This window comes from Galeopterus variegatus, unplaced genomic scaffold (genome assembly GCF_000696425.1).
Source record: "Galeopterus variegatus unplaced genomic scaffold, G_variegatus-3.0.2 Scaffold214, whole genome shotgun sequence".
Classification (NCBI taxonomy): Eukaryota; Metazoa; Chordata; class Mammalia; order Dermoptera; family Cynocephalidae; genus Galeopterus; species Galeopterus variegatus.
In genome coordinates, this window is record NW_007726325.1 from 235,852 (window position 1) to 255,103 (window position 19,252).

General features: G+C 38.2%; 1 protein-coding gene across 4 annotated transcripts in view; it reads right to left on the reverse strand.

Moving 5' to 3' along the window:
- The window catches only part of PDS5A (PDS5, regulator of cohesion maintenance, homolog A (S. cerevisiae)), a 143,791-nt gene that overhangs the window by 107,639 nt on the left and 16,900 nt on the right, over nucleotides 1–19,252 (reverse strand). The gene's annotated exons all lie outside the window — the stretch shown is intronic.

Genomic DNA, 19,252 nt, shown 5'->3' on the forward strand with positions numbered 1-19,252 from the left:
CGAGGATCCTGCCCGCTCTTCACCAGATCAGCTAACCCGCTGTTAAAATGGACCTGCCTCATCGATGGACCCTGTTCCTGGAAGCTTTGGCCGCGGACGCCTGGATGCTCTCCCCTACAGCCTCCTACACACATGGACTCAACAAATCACCGACCTGTCGCTTCAGGGAACCTTTCTAGAGTTCTCCCCCTTCGAAATTATCTTATTTTCTACCCTCTTTTGGGTCCTGTTACAAAATCCCCAATCTCCCCCCAATTCCTCTTCCCCTACTACACCCCTGTCCAGGAGTAAGTAGCTCGAAGATCACGGCGACCCACTCCCCACAATAGAGGAAAAAGGGAGGAATGTAGGGACCCCATGGGCGCCTGAACAGGGACACACCCTGGCAATATAACGCCCTTCCTGGTTCTTCTCCGCAGTAAACAAGCCTGCTGGCACCAACACCCAAGCCCACCCGCGCCAAACCTCAGCCAGTCACAGGTCAAGGCTCACCTCCTGCCCAGCCCTGTCCAATCAGTTACCGCCCCGTCCACTCTCTCTCCGTCCCCGGAGCACAGCACCCTATAAATGTACGCGCAGTCCTTGAATAAAGCGGAACTTCTCTGGCGAACTGTTAGCCCAGGTCTCGCGTGATTCCTTCATCCATGTGCCCCTTCACGTATATATATATTAATAATTGAAATAAAAGATTCAACAACAAAACTTGTCTTTAAAAAAAAAAATGTCTCTCTCTCTCTCTGCTCTGCTTCTATCATCTTGTAATTTAAGACCCCTGGGTCACTGGTGTCACCGTCCAAGCCTTCATCAGCTGTGTTCACTGGACTCTGGACTTCCTAGCCTCCAAAACTGTTAGCCATAAATTTTGTTTTCTTTATAAATTAAAAAAAAAGTTTATTAAATGTTAAGCAACAATGAAATGGGGTATGTATCATTATTCTTTTTCTGATTTTTTTTTTGGCCATAAAACAAGTCTTTTTTTTTTTTTTTTTTTAAAGATGACCCGTAAGGGGATCTTAACCCTTGACTTGGTGTTGTCAGCACCATGCTCAGCCAGTGAGCTAACTGGCCACCCCTATATGCGATCCAAACCCGGGGCCTTGGTGTTGTCAGCACCGCACTCTCCTGAGTGAGCCACGGGCTGGCCCAAAACAAGTCTTAATACATTCAAAAAGTCTGAGATGACAGAACATATGTTCTGTGACCACAGCTACAGAAGGAAATTTAGAAAATTCACAAATATGTGGAAATTAAACGGTCTCCTAAATAAACAATGGGTAAAAAGAAAAATTACAGGGAAGTTAGAGAGTACTTTGAGACAAAAACCAAAGCACAATGTATATAAATTAATAGGGTGCAGGGCTCATGCAGTGATTTGAGGAAAATTTATACTTGTAAACACCTATATTAAAAATGAGAAAAATCACAAATCAGTAATGTAAACTTCTATCTTAATAAAATAGAAAAAAAGCAAACTAAACCATAAACAAACACAGGTAGGGAATTACAAAGATTACAACATAAATATATGAAACAGATAATTAAAAAATTGGAAAAAATCTACAAAACCCAAAGTTGATTCTTTAAAAAGATCAACAGAATTTGCAAACCTTTATCTAGAGTCAATAAGACAAAAAGAAGTGGGCCGGCCCGGTGGCGCACTCTGTTGAGTGCGGCGCTTGGGAGCGTGGCGGTGCTCCCGCCGAGGGTTCGGATCCCATATAGAGACCGGTCCGCTCACTGGTTGAGCGCGGTGCGGGCGTGACACCGTGGGTTGCGATCCTGTTGCCGGTCGCGGTATGGGCGTGACACCAAAGGTTGCGATCCCGTTACCAGTCAAGAAAAAAGACAAAAAGGAAAAAAAAAAAAAAAAAAAAAGAAAAAAAGAATGAAATTACCAAAATCAGAAAAAAAGCAGGGGTATTATATTACATTGTCATTGTGGTGGTAAGATTGTTTTTTTTTGCTCATTTGCATTTTTGCTCTCCCACTGGGTTTTGTTCTTTCTTGTGTATTTGTGGTAGTGATTATCGTTTTCTGAATTCCAGATGCAAGACTTCTTGAGTATTTCTTGCAAGGCTGGTCATATGGCAGTGAACTCCACAGTTTTATTTGTCTGGAAAATACATAATTTCTCCCCTCATTTCTGAAGGATAGCTTTGCTGGGTATAGTATTCTTGACTGGCAGTTTTCTTCTTTTAGTATTTTGGATATATCATCCCATTTTCTTCTAGCCTGTAGAGTTTCTGTTGAGAAGTCTGCCGTTAGTCTGACAGGGGCTCCCTTATTTGTGACTTGACATTTTTCTCTTGCTTCTTTTAAGATTCTCTCTTTGTCCTTGAGCTTTGCCAGTTTGATTAAAATGTGTCTTGGAGAGGATCTTTTTGGGTTGAATCTGTTTGGGGATCTTTCAGCCTCCTAGATCTGAAGGTCCGTGGCCCTTCCTATACCTGGGAAGTTTTCTGTTATTATTTCACTGACTAGGTTTTCCACACCTTTCCCTTTCTGTTCCCCTTCTGGAACAATCATGATTTGAATGTTTGTGTACTTAAGGTTGTCTGACAGCTATTTTAGATTTTCTTCAGTTTTAAATTCTTTTTTCCTTTTTTTTTTTGTCAGCTTGGGTTATTTCAAAAAAGACTGCTTCAAGGTCAGAAATCCTTTCTTCTGCTTATTCTAGCCTGTGGCTTAAGCTATTGGTTGCTTTTATTTCATTGAGTGAATCTTTCAGTTCCATGAGTTTTGCTACATTCTTTTTTAAGTTATTAATCTCTGTAAATTTCTTTCTTCATATCCTGGATTTTTTTTTTTTCTTGTTTCATTATGTTGTCTAATGTATTCTTCTTGTATCTCTTCTTGTTGCTCAGAATTCCTTTTCAGTCATTTCAAGGGTTTCCTGTTCTATTGGATCTGGTGTTTGAGAGTTCCAATATTCTTCAGGTGGTGTAATATTTTCTTGCGTTTTCATATTTCTAATATCAGTAAGTTGATGTCTGGTCATCTGGTAGAGCAGCTGCTTCTTCTATTACTCTGCAGTAGGCTTTAAGCAGAGAGACAACTTCTTTTTCTAGTCTCCAATGGTGACCATCCTTGTGTCAATGCAGCCAAGCATTTGGCAGGCCACCTGCATGGTACCTGTAGCTACTGTTGTGGTGTTAAGTTGCTGTGGTGGCATGGCTGTGGCAGTGGCTGTGATGGGCCACCTGTGAGGAAGTGGTATTTTCAGCATGCTCCTTGCCTGCTTCTGGCCAGGGGATACTGCCCTTTGCTCTGCCTAGGACCCCAGGCATGTTCTGTTTCTTGCCTGCTTCCAGGAAGAGGGGGCAGCCCTCAGCTCCTCCTTTTTCTAGTTTTAATACAACATTTGTATCATTGCCTCATTAGCTTAATACAGAGATGTTAATGATACGGGAAAATAATCACATTTATAAAGCAGTATAATTCTACTTTAAAACCATCTAAAAATTAAATCAGAAATACATGTTTCTTTCACCTAAGTTTTGTCAGGAAAAAAAGTTTTGCCTGTTTTTATTAACAGTTGTATTGCATAATCTTACTACTGGCTACTTTTAACATTTTGGGGCATATCCTTCAGAACATACACACTGTTTCTTGCTTTTTTCTCTTCACTTTATGTGGTGTTTTCCCATGTTATTAAAAATTCTTAGTTGACACTATTTTTAATAACTGTATACTTCATGCATTTATCAATTACTCTTTGCAGAACACTATAAATGTGTGCTTTGGAAGGAATATCGAGAGAGCACAAGGGGAGAAGGGAATGAGTGGATGTCCAAAGTGCAAACTTTCCTCTTCCTCACTATTCTCGCTTGTCGAAGTTTGGAGTTAGGCCAAAGGTTTAGCATTTTTCTATTCTCTTCTTCAGTTTGGGAAAAAATAAAAGCCCTTCTTGACGATGGCGTGGGAGTTACATCTCTGAGTTTTTTGTAGAACCTGTGCATTGATTTATGCTGCAAAGCATGAAGCAAAACACAAAACTTTCCAATCATCAGTGACTTTTCTTCTTCTTTTTTTTTTAAAGATGACCGGTAAGGGGATCTTAACCCTTGACTTGGTGTTGTCAGCACCACGCTCAGCCAGTGAGCGAACCGGCCACCCCCATATGGGATCCGAACCCGGGGCCTTGGTGTTATCAGCACCACACTCTCCCGAGTGAGCCACGGGCCAGCCCGACAAACCTTTTTAAAAAAAAAAAAAAAAAAAAAGAACATTAAACTTTATGAAATGCATCCTTCTCCCATTTTTTTTTTTTTTTTGCAGCTGGTGCAGTGATCTGTACAGTGATCCAAACCCTTGACCTCGATGTTATCAACACCGTGTTCTACCAACTAAGCAAACCAGCCAGCCCATAAAATGCCTTTCTAACACTTAGTTTAAAATCTAGTTTTAAAAATATGAACAATAACATCATGTCCAATAACTATCCCTACTCTTCTGGCATAAAAGATAAGTATGTAATATTTTCTGAAGGAATAAAATATATTAGTATTTTTTTTTTTTTTTACGGACTCTACACTTCAATGATTGACAAGTCTGAGAACAGAAATCTGACATTTGGCAGTAGCCGTGCAATTAAATATACATTTCAAGACTAAGTGCTATTATAGGGGCAGCCGGTGGCTCACTCGGGAGAGTGCAGTGCTGATATCACCAAGGCCATGGGTTCGGATCCTATATAGGGATGGCCAGTTAGCTTACTAGCTGAGCCTGGTGCTGACAACACCAAGCCAAGGGTTAAGATCCCCTTACTGGCCATCTTTCATTTAAAAAAAAAAAAAAAGACTAAGTGCTATTATTAAGACAAAACAACAACAACAAAGCAAAAAAAAAAAAGACAACTCTTTAGCCAGACTGACCAAGAAAAAAAAAAACCTTAATTACTAGATTCAGAAACTGAAGAGAAATTACTACTGATCTTATAGAAATAAAACATTATAAAGGAATACTATAAACAATTGAATCCAGGGGCTGGCTGGTTAGATTGCTTGGTTAGAGAATGGTTTTATAACAATAATGTCAAGGGCTTAGATGCAGCCACCGAAAAAAAAAAGAAATCATAATAATAAAATAAAATGTGTATATACATAAAAACAAATGTATCCAACAAATTAGATAATAGATAAAAAGCACAAATTCCTAGGAAGATATAAACTACTGAAATTTACACAAGAAATAGAAAATCTGAATAGACCTATACCTAATGAAGAGATTAAATTAGCAATCAAAACTATAAAGAAAAGAAATAATACCAATTCAACATTTCCATAAAATGAAACATGCTAGAACACTTCCAAATCATTTTATAAGGTGAGTATTAACCTGACTTCAAAACATTTCAAGACAAAGACATCACAAGAAAACTACAGACCAAAATCTCTTATAAATACAAGGGCACTTCAACAAGTTCATGGAAAAACAGAATTAAAAAATAATATAAATCTTTTCATGAACTTTTTGAAGACCCCTTGTATGGATGTAAAACTCTTTAAAAAAATACTAGCAAACCAAATTTAGCAGCACATAAAAGTATTATATAGGGCTTGCTAGTTAGCTCCGTTTGCTAGAGCTCAGCCTTATAACTCCAGTCAAGGGATCGGATTCTATACTGTTGGCCAGCCCCTCCCCCACCCCAAAAAAGAATTATATACTGACCAAGGGAGATTTATGCCAGGAATTCAGGTTTAACATCTGAAAATCAATTTATATATTACATCATATCAATAAAATAAAAAAACAAGTCACATGATTATCTCAAAAGATGCAGGAAAGCATTTCACAAAATCCAATACCCTTTGATGATTAAAAAACAAAAACAAAAAACAAACATAAAAACCTCAAGAAACTGTGAAGAAATACCTCATAATAATAAAGGGCTTTTATGAAAAATTCACAGCCAACATTATACTTAATGGAAAAAGACTGAATGCTTTCCCCTTAAGATCAGGAACAAGGATGTCCACTCTCACCACTTCCATTTAATATTATACTAAAGGTTCTAGCCAGGGCAGTCAGCCAAGTTAAGGAAACAAAAGGGACCCAAAATAGAAAGGAAGAACTAAAATCATCTTCATTAGCAGATGACATAATCTTGCGTATAGAAACTCCATAAAGAATCCACTAAAAAAACATTAGAACTAATAAATCAGTTTGGCAAAGTTGCAGGATACAAGATCAATATACAAAAATCAATTGTATCTACATAGGTGGAATGAATAATCCGAAAAAGAAATTAAGAAAACAATTCCATTTAAAACAGCAAAAAGAATAAAATACTTAGAAATTAACAAAATAAGTGCAAAACTTACACTCTGAAAACTACAAAACACTGTTGAAAGAAATTAAAGAAGATCTAAATAAATGGAAAAATATCCATGTTCATGGATTGTTAAAATGGTAATACTCCCCAAAATGATCTACAGATTGAATGCAATCTTCATCAGGATCTTAGCTGACTTTTGTAGCAATTGACAAGCTGACTCTAAAATTCACATGGAATTGCAAAGGATCCAGAATGGCCAAAACAATCCTGGAAAAGATAAAGTAGACAAAGTAGGATGATTCATACTTCCTGATTTCAAACCTTACTACACAGCAACAGTAATCAGTACAGTGTGGTACAAGGATAGACGTACAGATCAAAGGAATGGAACTGAGAGTTCAGAAATACCACACATCAATGGTCAACTAATTTTCCACAAGGGTGCCAGGACAATGGGGATAGAACAGACTTTTCAATAAATGGTGGTGGGAAAACTGGACATCCACATGAAAAGAATAAAACTGGACCCTTACCTCATAATATATACAAAAATTAACTTAAAATGGATCAAAGACCCCAATGTAATAGCTAAAACTATTATAAGAAAACATAGGCATAAACCTTTGTGATCTTGCATTAGGCAATGGTTTCTTAGATATGACACCGAAAGTGTAAGTGATAAAAGAAAAAAATAGAGAAACTAGACTTTATCAAGAAAGTGAAAAAACAACCAACAGAATGGGAGAAATTTTTTGCAAATTATATATTTGATAAGGGACTTGTATACTGAATATATGAAGAATTCTTACAACGCAATAATAAAAAGATGAAAAAACCCAATTTAAAAATGGGCAAAAGATCTGAATAGATATTTTTCCAAGGAAGATATACAAATGGCTAATTACTCATGAGAAGATTCTCAACATCATTGGCCATCAGTGAAATGCAAATCAAAACCACAATGAGATATCGCTTCACACCCACTAGAATAGCTAAAACAAAAAAGGTACATAAATACTGGCAAGAATATGGACAAATCAGAACCCTCATACACTACTGGTGAAAATGTGAATCCACTTTGGAAAAGTCTGTCAGTTCCTCAAATAACTAAACATAGAGTTACCACATGACCCAGTAATTCCAGTCTTATATGCAGAGGAAATAAAAAAATTTATGTCCACATAAAAACTTCTATATAAGTTTATAGCAGCAAAGTTTATAAACGCCAAAAAGTGGGGCTGGCTAGTTAGCTCAGTTGTTTTAGAGCATGGTGCTGATAACATCAAGGGCCAGGGTTCGATCCTTGTACTGGCCAGCCACCAAAACAAAAAAAACCAACAAAAGCCAACAGATGAAATCAACCCAAATTTTCATCGACTGATGAATGGATAAACAAAATTTGGTACACCCATACAATGAACAATTATTTGGCCATAAAAAGTAATGAAATACTGATGCTACAGAATGGATTAACCTTTAAAATATTATGCTAAGTGAAATAAGACAGCCACAAAAGAATATGTGGTATATGATTATATTTATATGAAATATCCAGATCAGGAAAATGTACAGAGACAGAAAGTGGATTAGTGATTGCTTAGGGATGGGAGCGGGGATAAGGGGGTGACAGCCAGAGGGCATGAAGGTTTCTTTCTGAAGTGATGAAATTTCTAATACTGACTGTGGAGACTGTTGCACACATTCGTAAATATACTAAAAACAATTGTACATTTTATTAGTTTTTACTCAACATTTTATTAGTTTTTACCCAATTCTGTGGGTTGGCTGGGGCTCAGCTGGATAGCTCCTTTGCTGCTCTGGCTTGGCGTCTCTCTTGCCCTGGCAGTGACATGGTGGCTGGGGTTGCAGGTTGGAGCTGGATGTCTGGCACCAAGATGTTCCTTCATATGTCTCCCCACCCTCCGTGATCCTTCTGGGTCTTTTCCTATGACTGCTCTCTCCAGGAGAGTAACCAGTTCTTGGTGGCTCAAAAGTTGCCAGGACTTCTTAATGCCTGGACTGAGAAGTTCCAGGACTTCATTTCCTCTCTACTGTATTGGTCAAAGTGGTCGCAGGCACAGCCCAGATTCATGGGGAAGGAACACTGTACCATTCAAATGGGTGAACTGTATGGTATGTGAATTATATCTTGATAAAGCTGTTTTTAAAAAGAAAATCTAGATGAATAAAAATGAACTTAAGAGATCTTCTAAAATCCTCATAACTTTCCAAAAAAATTCTTTTAAATGTTAAGGTCCCTTTAAGGCAATGAAAAAGGCTCAATTGACAAAACTGCATTTCATAAGCCACCTTCCAATGTAGGAAATAACTGTCCTAGGGGGATGGCTGGTTAGGTCAGTTGGTTACAGCATGGTGTTATAAACACCAAGATCAAGGGCTGGAATACCTGTATTGGGCACAGCCAAAAAAGAAATAACTGTCCTAGACTATGTAAGCAATATAAGCTAATCATGGCTTTTTCTTTTTCTTTTTTTAAAAAAGATGACCGGTAAGGGGATCTTAACCCTTGACTTGGTGTTGTCAGCACCACGCTCAGCCAGTGAGCGAACCGGCCATCCCTATATAGGATCCAAACCCGCGGCCTTGGTGTATTGAGCACCACACTCTCCCGAGTGAGCCACGGGCCGGCCCTATTCATGGCTTTTTCTATATAACCAATAAAGTTTGACATCTATGACATATATTACTCATCCCCCAACAAGCTTAAGCAAAAGAGGTCAGTAAAAGAGAGTCACCTAGGGACACTATAGTGAGCCACGGGCCGGCCCTATTCATGGCTTTTTCTATATAACCAATAAAGTTTGACATCTATGACATATATTACTCATCCCCCAACAAGTTTAAGCAAAAGAGGTCAGTAAAAGAGAGTCACCTAGGGACACTATGGGAGATTGCAAAAGACAAGACAATCCATCTGCAATGCTTTGTGCATTCTTTTTAAAAAGTGAAAAAGGTCCACGGAATTATCAGACAGTATTTTAAGACCACAAAATTAATCCCCAGGAAAAAAATAAACATTGGCTTGCAGTGTGTATAGAATATATCCCTTAACTGTAAATGCGGGAGAGGAGAAGAGAGACTGAATATACCTATTTTATACAAAAGAAAAAAGTGAACTTCAGAAAAGAGATTTTGCACAGGTCACACTGTTGGTAAGTCTAAGATCCATGATTTAGACATGATCTTCAGATTCTACATTCAAAGTTCTGAGACTAAGAATTAAATTTTATAATCCACTCTAGATCAAAGACCCAATTAATATGCTAGCAATATAGTTCCTTATTCAGAGTGACCATATGTCCCAATTTGCCTCAGATAGCCCTAGTTCACATCTGCTGTCTCAGCTTAATTATTAAAAGCACCTCTCATCAATTATCTCATCAATGTTTTTCATCTTTATCCTGCTTGAGTCACACCTAGAACCTTCTCACTTAGAAACTGTTTTACCTCCAGTATCCTTAACTGCAAAATTTCCTTTTTAAAACAAAACATTCTACCTCCTAACTTCTCTATTCCTTTGTTTTTACTGAATCTACTTTTCACCTCAACATGAATTCTAAATCTTCAATCATACTATATGGTCCTCTCTTGACTTAATTCTCCGTGTTAGCCTACACCCAAATGTAGCCATTTCAAACATGCTCTAATGATACCACAGATACCCCATCCTGGATTCTGATAATTCTTGATTTTCAATCTCTAATCCTGAGTGGTTTCTACTGGCAGAGGCAACCATACCAGCCATGCTAAGGACTGAGTACAGTACACACTTATTCTGCCCTAATCTCTGAAATGGATCTCCTCCTTATAATACAGAAATAATTTAGTTCTGCCTTTTAATGAATAGGTGACCTGAATTACTTAGTCTTTCTGTGGCTATAAAATAAAGACAGCAATATAATCTTATAAGTTGTGATATTTAGAGATAATGGACACAAAGTACCCCATCTGGCACATATGGGTCTGTGATAAATAAAAATTAACGTAGTTTATCAGTTCTAAGGCCGACATTTTAACATCTCTGAAATTGGGATGTGTCTCAAAATCAGTGGTCTTGCAATAAGTGACAGTCAGAAGCAATCATAAGGAAACTTCTTTCTTTTTTTTTTTTTCGTGACCGGCAACGGATCGCAACCCTCAGTGTCGCGCCCGTACCGGACCGGGACCAGCAACGGAATCGCAACCCTCGGTGTTGTGCCCGCACCTCGCTCAGCCAGTGAGCGGCCGGTCTGTATGTGGGATCCGAACCCTCGGCGGGAGCACAGCCACGCTCCCAACGGCGCACTGTAGCAGTGCGCCACCGGGCCGGCCCGGAAACTTATTTCTTGCACTTGTAAAACCTTCATTTTGAAAACCCTGTGCTGAGGCCAGCTGCCAAAACAAAACAAAACAAAACAAAACACCTTGTGCTGACAATGCCTAATAACATCTACAAAGCACTAGCATCGAATCTTACAGCTTTAAGTGTTAATGCTTTGGAAGAACACCTCAGAAATAACAGCAGAATACTCGTCAAGAAATTCTGCATCTAACACTTCTTGAGGAGGGGGTGGAGGGGTGCTGTTAGCTGGTATGGGGATCTGAACCCGTGACCTTGGTGTTATAAGGCTGCACTCTAACCAACCGAGCTAAACAGTCAGCTCCTGCATCGCTAACACTTTTGATGATGACAACACTGTGAAAAAACACAAACATCAAAAACTAGTAAAAAAAATAAAAATAACTAACACTTTTGATGATGACAACACTGTGAAAAAACACAAACATCAAAAACTAGTAAAAAAATAAAAATAAACATCAAAAACTAGTAAAAAAAATAAAAATAAAAAAAAAAGATCAGAAGGGGCAAACTCTGAATGTGAAGATTTTTAGTATTAACAACCATTTCAATTTTATTTTCCTTTATGTATGTAAAAAATGGTATAAAAATTGTCTAAACGAGTTTTCTATAGGAGCTCTTCAACAAGTATAAAATAAAAAATTTCCAGGACTTGAAAATCACCAGATCGTAATTTAATTGGTAACCTTTTTTTTCGGGTGATCAGCTCATGCCCACAGAATTCCTTGGACTAACAACTATATCACTCAGTAACAGCTAGCTTAATAGTACAGGTTGAGCTTCCCTAATCTGAAAATCTGAAATCTGAAATGCTCCAAAACTTGAAACTTTGTGTGCCAATATGACGCTCAAAGGAATGTTTGCTGGAGCATTCTGGATTTCAGATTAGGGATGCCCAACTGGTATGTATTATTTAAATATTTCACAATCTGAAATCCAAAACACTTCTGGGTCCCAAGCATTTTGGATAAGAGATATTCAACCGGTACAGTGAATGGCTTACCATTACAGTGCCAGTTGAGAGGTAACACTTTGAAAGGGTGAGGTTCTGTCATATGGGATGATATATGCTCTGATCTACTGACCAATAAATCGTGCTACTTCTCCTTTAGTAAATAGGTCTGTAAATAGAAGGGTAGAAATCAGAGGTCTCCTTCTCACTATTATACCTAATACCCTACTAATAGAAAAGTTTTTGTTTCCATCCCTAAACCTTTTGGTCAGCTGGTTTAAAAGTTTCCATGAAAGGAATGCTTCTATCATAGGATACAACGATAGTTCCATTAAACTGAAACTGAGATTTCCACCTGAATTTTGGACTGTTCACAACACTGAAGCAACAGCAAAAAAAAGGGTTTACTGTAACAACAGGGGTGACTGATCCAAACTAGGTTACTACTGGGCCGGCCCGTGGTTCACTCGGGAGAGTGTGGTGCTGATAACACCAAGGCCCCGGGTTCGGATCCCATATACGGATGGCCGGTTGGCTCACTGGCTGAGAAAAAAAAAAAAAAAAAAAAAAAAAAAAAAAAAAAAAAAAAAAAAAAAAACTAGGTTACTACTGTGAAATAGGGGTGGGGGAATACATCTGGAACTCATCAAATGGTCTTGTGTTTCTCAAACCAACAGTGGTGATAAAACAGAAATAACACAAACTGTAGTTTTTTAAAAATTCCAATACATTTGTAAAATACAAAATAATGGTCTTAGATGATGTAAGCAATGGTAAATCACCTATAAACGTTTCTTTTATTTTATTTTATTTTTTTTTTGTCTTTTTTCCGTGTCCGGCAATGGATCGCAACCCTCAGTGTTGCCCCCGTACCGGACCGGCGACCAGCAACGGGACCGCAACCCTCGGTGTTGCTCCCGCGCCTCGCTCAGCCAGTGAGCGGGAACCGGTCTGTATGTAGGATCCGAACCCTCGGACGGGAGCGCCGCCGCGCTTCCCAAGCGGTGCACTATCCAGTGTGCCACCGGGCCGGCCCCACCTATAAACGTTTCTAACCGCTTACTCTCAACCCTGCATTTATCCTGCTGTGAACTGACACCATACTCTCAATAGCTAAAGCAATACTGGAAATATTAAAAGCTCATAGGAAATTACAGTGTCCTAATAAAAGTCAAGATTCCTTGGGAATTAAGTTTTAGGACAACCTACCAAAACCTAACCAGCTCCAGCTGAGATACAGAGTAAAGGCAAAAGAAACAATGGGTTATAGAAGTTAATTAAGGCCCTGTGATCAGCACAAAAATAAGGGCTATAAGTAGCTATGCAATTTTGTTATCCCTGCTGGTGAACAGTTGTGCTGGTGTATTAATTTTTGCTTCTCTCTCTTCTCCTAATTATTTTAGATAGAGATTGTCAGTAGAGGTTTCTTTTTCCTTTTTGTCTTTTTTACTGACCGGTAACAGGATTGCAACCCTCGGTGTCGCGTCCGCAATGGGGACCGGCAACGGGATCGCAACCCTCGGTGTTGCGTCCGCACCACGCTCAGCCAGTGAGCGGGAACCGGTCTCCACATGGGATCCGAACCCTTGGCGGGAGCGCCGCCATGCTCCTAAGCGGTGCACTTTCCAGTGCGCCACCGGGCCAGCCTGTCAGTAGAGGTTTCTAATTTATGTGTTTAGGTTAGAGCAGGAGTTGGCAAACTTTTTCTGTAAAGGACAAAAAAGTAAATGTTTTAGGCTGTGCAGGCCATAAGGTCTCTGTCACAACTACTTAACTGCTGTGGTTAGCATGAAAGCAGCCACAGATAAAATATGCAAATGAGTAAGTATGACTGTGTTCCAATAATATTTTATAACAACGGAAATTTGAATTCCATATAATTTTCATGTATCATGAAGCATTATTCTTCTCCTCCCAACCATTTAATAATGTGAAGACCATTTATTGCTTCCAAACCTACAAAAACAGGCAACAGGCCAGAATTGGTCTGTTTGCTGATGTAGTTTGGATTTGTCTGTCCCCCCAAAGCTCATGTTGAAAACCTCCACTGTGACAGTGCTAACAAGATGGGAAATCCTATTATGGTAATTGAAAGGTGGGGCCTTGAAGAGGCAATTAGATTGTGAGAACCATGTCCTAATGAATGTATTAATCCATTGATGGCTTAATGGTGGTCATGGGCATGGTTCTTATTTATTTATTTTTTAAGTAAAGATGACCGGTAAGGGGATCTTAACCCTTAACTTGGTGTTGTCAGCACCACACTCTCTGAAGTGAGCTAACTGGCCATCCCTATATAGGGATCCGAACGTGCGGCCTTGGTGTTATCAGCACCATGCTCACCCAAGTGAGCCAAGGGCCAGCCCCATGGGCATGGTTCTGATTGCTTCAAAATTTTGCTTCTGCCATTCTTGCCATGTGATACTGTACGTTGCTGTAGAGCCACCAACACAAAGGCCCTCACCAGATGTGTTCCCTGGACTTTGGACTTCCCAGCCTCTGAAAGTGTAAGCAATAAATATAGTTTCTTTGCAAATTACCCATTTTCATATATTTCTGTCATAAGGAGCAGGAACAGATTAACACATTTGCCAACCTCTGAATTAAGACTACTCAGGTGGAATAGCGCCTTAACCAAAAGAGCAATTAACATCACCCAGAGTTGGATGTGTTGTCACCCAGATTGGATACTGTGACTACTGAGACTATCTGGAAAGAAGTGAAAGTACCTCCATTTTTAAAAAGGATAGGTGCATCTTTTTAGATGAAAAGATGAAATAATTATTCTTGCCCTATGAAAGTTCAAATATTGGGAGAACACTGTACTATTTGCATAGTGTCTCTCAACTCCAAATCCATCCTTCTATACTCTGTTCAATGATGCCAAGACTGGGATTCTGCAAAATGCATTTCCCAGACTTCTTTGACAGCTGGCTTCTTATTAGTTTTTCCAAATGGAAGCAGATTGATTAGAAAGCAGGAAGAGGGAAAAAGGAATTCCATCTTGTTTTTTCTTGCTATTTCTGCCAATGTCACTCCAGTAGTCTCCAGCTTCTTTCAGCATTCAACACCCCTTAATTGATATTATTTGTTGTTAGTATTTTTACACACTGCATGGCTTTAGAAAGTAGCTTTTGCTACAAACTTGGTAATGTTTCTTAATGAATTCAAGCTGTATCTACAAGGCATAATACCACCTATACTAGTATGTGAAACTTACACTACAATAAAGTTATTTCAACAACTAACACTCTTCCAATCACAAGTAATGTCAAGTTCTTTCTTCCTGTTGTGCTAAAAAGTTATAAGATCTTCATTTTCAAGCTCAAATTACAGTTCCCAGCAGCATTTGTAGTACCTCGATGCATAAGCACAGGAAATTTCCACATTTCAAAGTCTATTTCAAACTGTGCAATTGAGGAGCTTCCACCTAACCCACAATTGAAAGCAATTAATCTGCAATGTAATGACATGCTAAAAGGCAGTTATCAAGAGAAGAATCTAAAAGAATTCTATAAATGTCTTCCAAGCAATGAATATGCTCAATTAAAATAACTGTGGACTGATATAAAAATTTGGGAGTATTTATCTCTGTGAAAAAACATTTTCAAATGAAATACAGAAAATCTCATTACAAAGAAGCCTAACATAAACATTTGCAATTGATTTTGGTGACAGGAAAGACTAACTTTGAACTCCAATTAAGCAAAATGTTATGTCCACCTCCCCCCACTTAAGAATTCTATTCTTATTACTAGACCTGCATTACAGGAAAATGTAATAAATTATTATTATGTTTTGACTTCTGTCCAAAAAAATTTTTTTGAAAATTTGTTCTCTTTTATTATGTTAAGTATCTACACAGGATCCTATTGACACACAAAGCATAAAACATTTACTATGGCCCTTCACAGGAAAAAGTCTGCCAACCTCTGGTATGTACTCAAGACAAATGAGTTTTTACTTCTACCAAAAAACATGTACACTACTCACAGCAGTGTTATTCATAAAAACAAAAAACTAGCAACCCACATATCAACTGTAGTGTGGATAAATAAATCTTGGTACATTCACAATGAAAAAAACTACATTATAGCAACTTATACTGTGGCTGAATCTCAAACACAATATTTAGTAATGGAGGGCTGGCCAATTAGCTCAGCTAGTTAGAGCACAATGTTGATAACACCAAGGTCAAGGGCTCGGATCCCCATATCGGCCAGCTGCCTGAAAAAAAATTAAGCAAAGGAGCCAGACATAAAAGAGTACATACTGCATGATTCCATTTATATGAAGTGGGATGGCAAAAGTTAACATACATTGATGGAAATCAGAAGAGTGTCTACATCTCTGGGGATTTAAGGCAATCTGCCTGGATGCCAGAAATGTTATACATCTTGGTCTGAACAACAGTTACATGTGTATACATATATAAAAATTAATACAGTGTTACACTTAAAAAAAGGAAAAACAGCCAACACCTCATATCTCCCAAGTCCAAGGGGGAATAATTCAACTCTACAATGTAAGAATCAGGCTGTATCTGCCATTAAGGATGACAGAAGAAAAAGTTGGTAAATTTGAAAAGAAATCAAAAGAAAATATCAAATTTGAAGAACAGAGAAAGAAAAACAAAACAAAACAGAGTCCCAGTGAACAATATTTAAAAAATCTAATATGTAATTAGATCTTAGAAAGAGAAGAGAAAAGGGCAGGAAAAAAACCTTGAAGATATAATGACCAAAAATTCCTAACTTTGGTGAAAGACATAAATTTATAGATTCTGAACACCTGTAAAAAATATATATATTAACATATATATATAAATATATATAAACTGAGCTCCCAGGATCTATAAATTTATATATCATACATATAAAAATATATAACAAATAATATATATCAATATATTATTTTATATATTATATATTTTATATTTAATTTTCTATATTGATATAAATTTATATAATATGTATATATAAATATATAATAAAATATATAGATCCTGGGAGCTCAGTGAATCCAAAGCAGGAAAAATATGAGGGAAACCCACACTTACAGATATCACAGTAAACCTGATGAAAATCAAACAAAAAGAAAAATATATTGAAAGCAGCTAGAGAAAAATGACACATTACATACAGAAAAACAAAAATACATATAACCTCTGACTTCTCATCACAAACAATGGAGGAAGGAAGATAGCAAAAAGATCTCTTTAAAGCACTGAAACTGCCAATTCAGAATTTTATATCCAAAAAGTAGTGTGGCATTGGTGGTATAGTGGTGAGCATAGCTGCCTTGCAAAAAGAAATATCCTTCAAGTATAAAGGTGAAACAGACATTTTCAGACAAATGAAAACTAAGTGAAATTGTCTAGGCAAATCCTCACTAAAAGAAATGCTAAAGGGAAGATCTTCAGACTGAAAGAATATATCATCAGGTAGAAAATTCGATGTTTGGGAAAGAATCAAGCGCACCAATATAAAAGGCTATTTCCGGGCCGGCCCAGTGGCGCACTGGAGAGTGCCCCGCTTGGGAGTGTGGCGGCGCTCCCGCCGAGGGTTCGGATCCCATGTGGAGACCGGTTCCCGCTCACTGGCTGAGCGTGGTGCGGACGCAACACCGAGGGTTGCGATCCCTTGCCGGTCCCCAGTACGGGCGCGACACTGAGGGTTGCGATCCCGTTACCGGTCAATAAAAAAGACAAAAAGAGGGCCGGCCCGGTGGCGCACTGGATAGTGCGCCGCTTGGGAAGCGCGGCGGCGCTCCCGCCCAGGGTTCGGATCCCACATACAGACCGGTTCCCGCTCACTGGCTGAGCGAGGCTCGGGGGCAACACCGAGGGTTGCGATCCCGTTGCCGGTCCTGGTCCGGTACGGGGGCGACACTGAGGATTGCAAACCGTTGCCGGACATGGAAAAAGAAAAAAAAAAAAAAAAAAAAAAAGGCTATTTCCCCTAAATGTACTTAAAATACACATAACTGTTTAAGGTGGGGCTTATAATGTATGTAGATATAACATACATGAAAACTATAGCATAGAGGTAGGGGCAGGGATAAATGGACTCAAACCAATGGAAGGCTCTTACATTTTACAAAAGCAGCACAAAAATAAGTTTAAGACTGTAAAAGTTTAAAAGATATGTATTGCAATCCCTAGCGCACACAAATACACACACACACACACACACACACACACACAGCAAAGAGGTATGACTCCAAAGCCAACAGATCATTAAAATGGAATTCCACAAAACAGCAAACTGAGATAAAAGGCAGGAAAGGAAGGGAAACAAAAAATCAAGACAAACAGAAAAAGTACAAAATGGAAGGCATATATCCAACTGTATCAATAATATTAAATGTAAGTGGACTATACACTCTAATTTAAAGGCAGAAAGCTGGGCTGGCTGGTTAGCTCAGTTGGTTAGAGTGTGATGCTGATAACACCAAGGTCAAGGGTTTGGACTCCCATATTGGCCAGCTGCCACGAAAAAAAAAAAAAATTAAAAATAGAAGAAAAAGCACGACCCAAGTATATGCTGGATACATTTTAAAGACACATATAGGTTGAAAAAGCATAAAATGCAGACAGAAATCATAAAAAGAGGGCAGTTTAGATATCAGAAACAGGGCTGGCCGGTTAGCTCAGTTGATTAGAGTCAAGCTTTTCAACTCCAAGGTCCCAGGGTTGGATCACCTTAGTGGCCAAGTGACCAACCCCCCCCCCCCCACCAACCAACCAAAAACTGTGGGGACAGATCAGTTTCAGAATTCAGAACACGATGCAGATACTACATATAATACCAACAGTGGAGTCTAGGGTAGCACCCCATAATCAAATTAGTAGATATCAAAAACATTTCATAATGCTAAGAGTTTAGATCAATTTATTGAGTAAGTCAAACAATCATAAATGCAACTATGCCTAATAAAAATTTCAAAATAAATGAAACAAAAGTTCACAGAATTAAAGAAATACACAATTCCACAATCACGGTTTGATGCTTTATCACCCCTTCTCAGCAAGATAGATTAGATAGATAGATGATAGATTAGATAGATAGATAGATAGATAGATAGATAGATAGATAGATAGATAGATAAATAGAAATCAGTAAAGACTTAGAAGATGAATAATAATTTCAATCTCCTGACCTAAATGACACTAATTTACCTACTAGAACACTACATCCAACAGCAGCAAACTACACATTGTTTTCAGGTGCACATGGTATGTTTGCCAACATAGGGCATACATGGAGCCAAAAAAACCAAATCTTAATAGATTTCAAAAGACTGGAATCTTACAAAGTATGTTTTCTGATCACACTGGAATTAAATTAGAAATCATTAACACTCATATATTTACAAATACTCTGAATATTTGAAAATTAAATCACATTTCTTGATAACTCATAAGTCAAAGAAGAAACACAAAGAAAATAAAAAAAACATTTCTAACTAAATGGCAATGAAAAGATATCAAAACTAGTGGGACACAAAACAGTGTTTCAAAAAAACCAAATAGCTTTAAAAAGCTTTTGTCAGCACAGTGATTCTCAATCCAGGAGTGATTTTGCCCCCAGGCGACATCTGGCAATATCTGGAAACACTTTTAGTTATCCCAACCAGGGGGGTGGGGGGAGGAGGGGGGAGG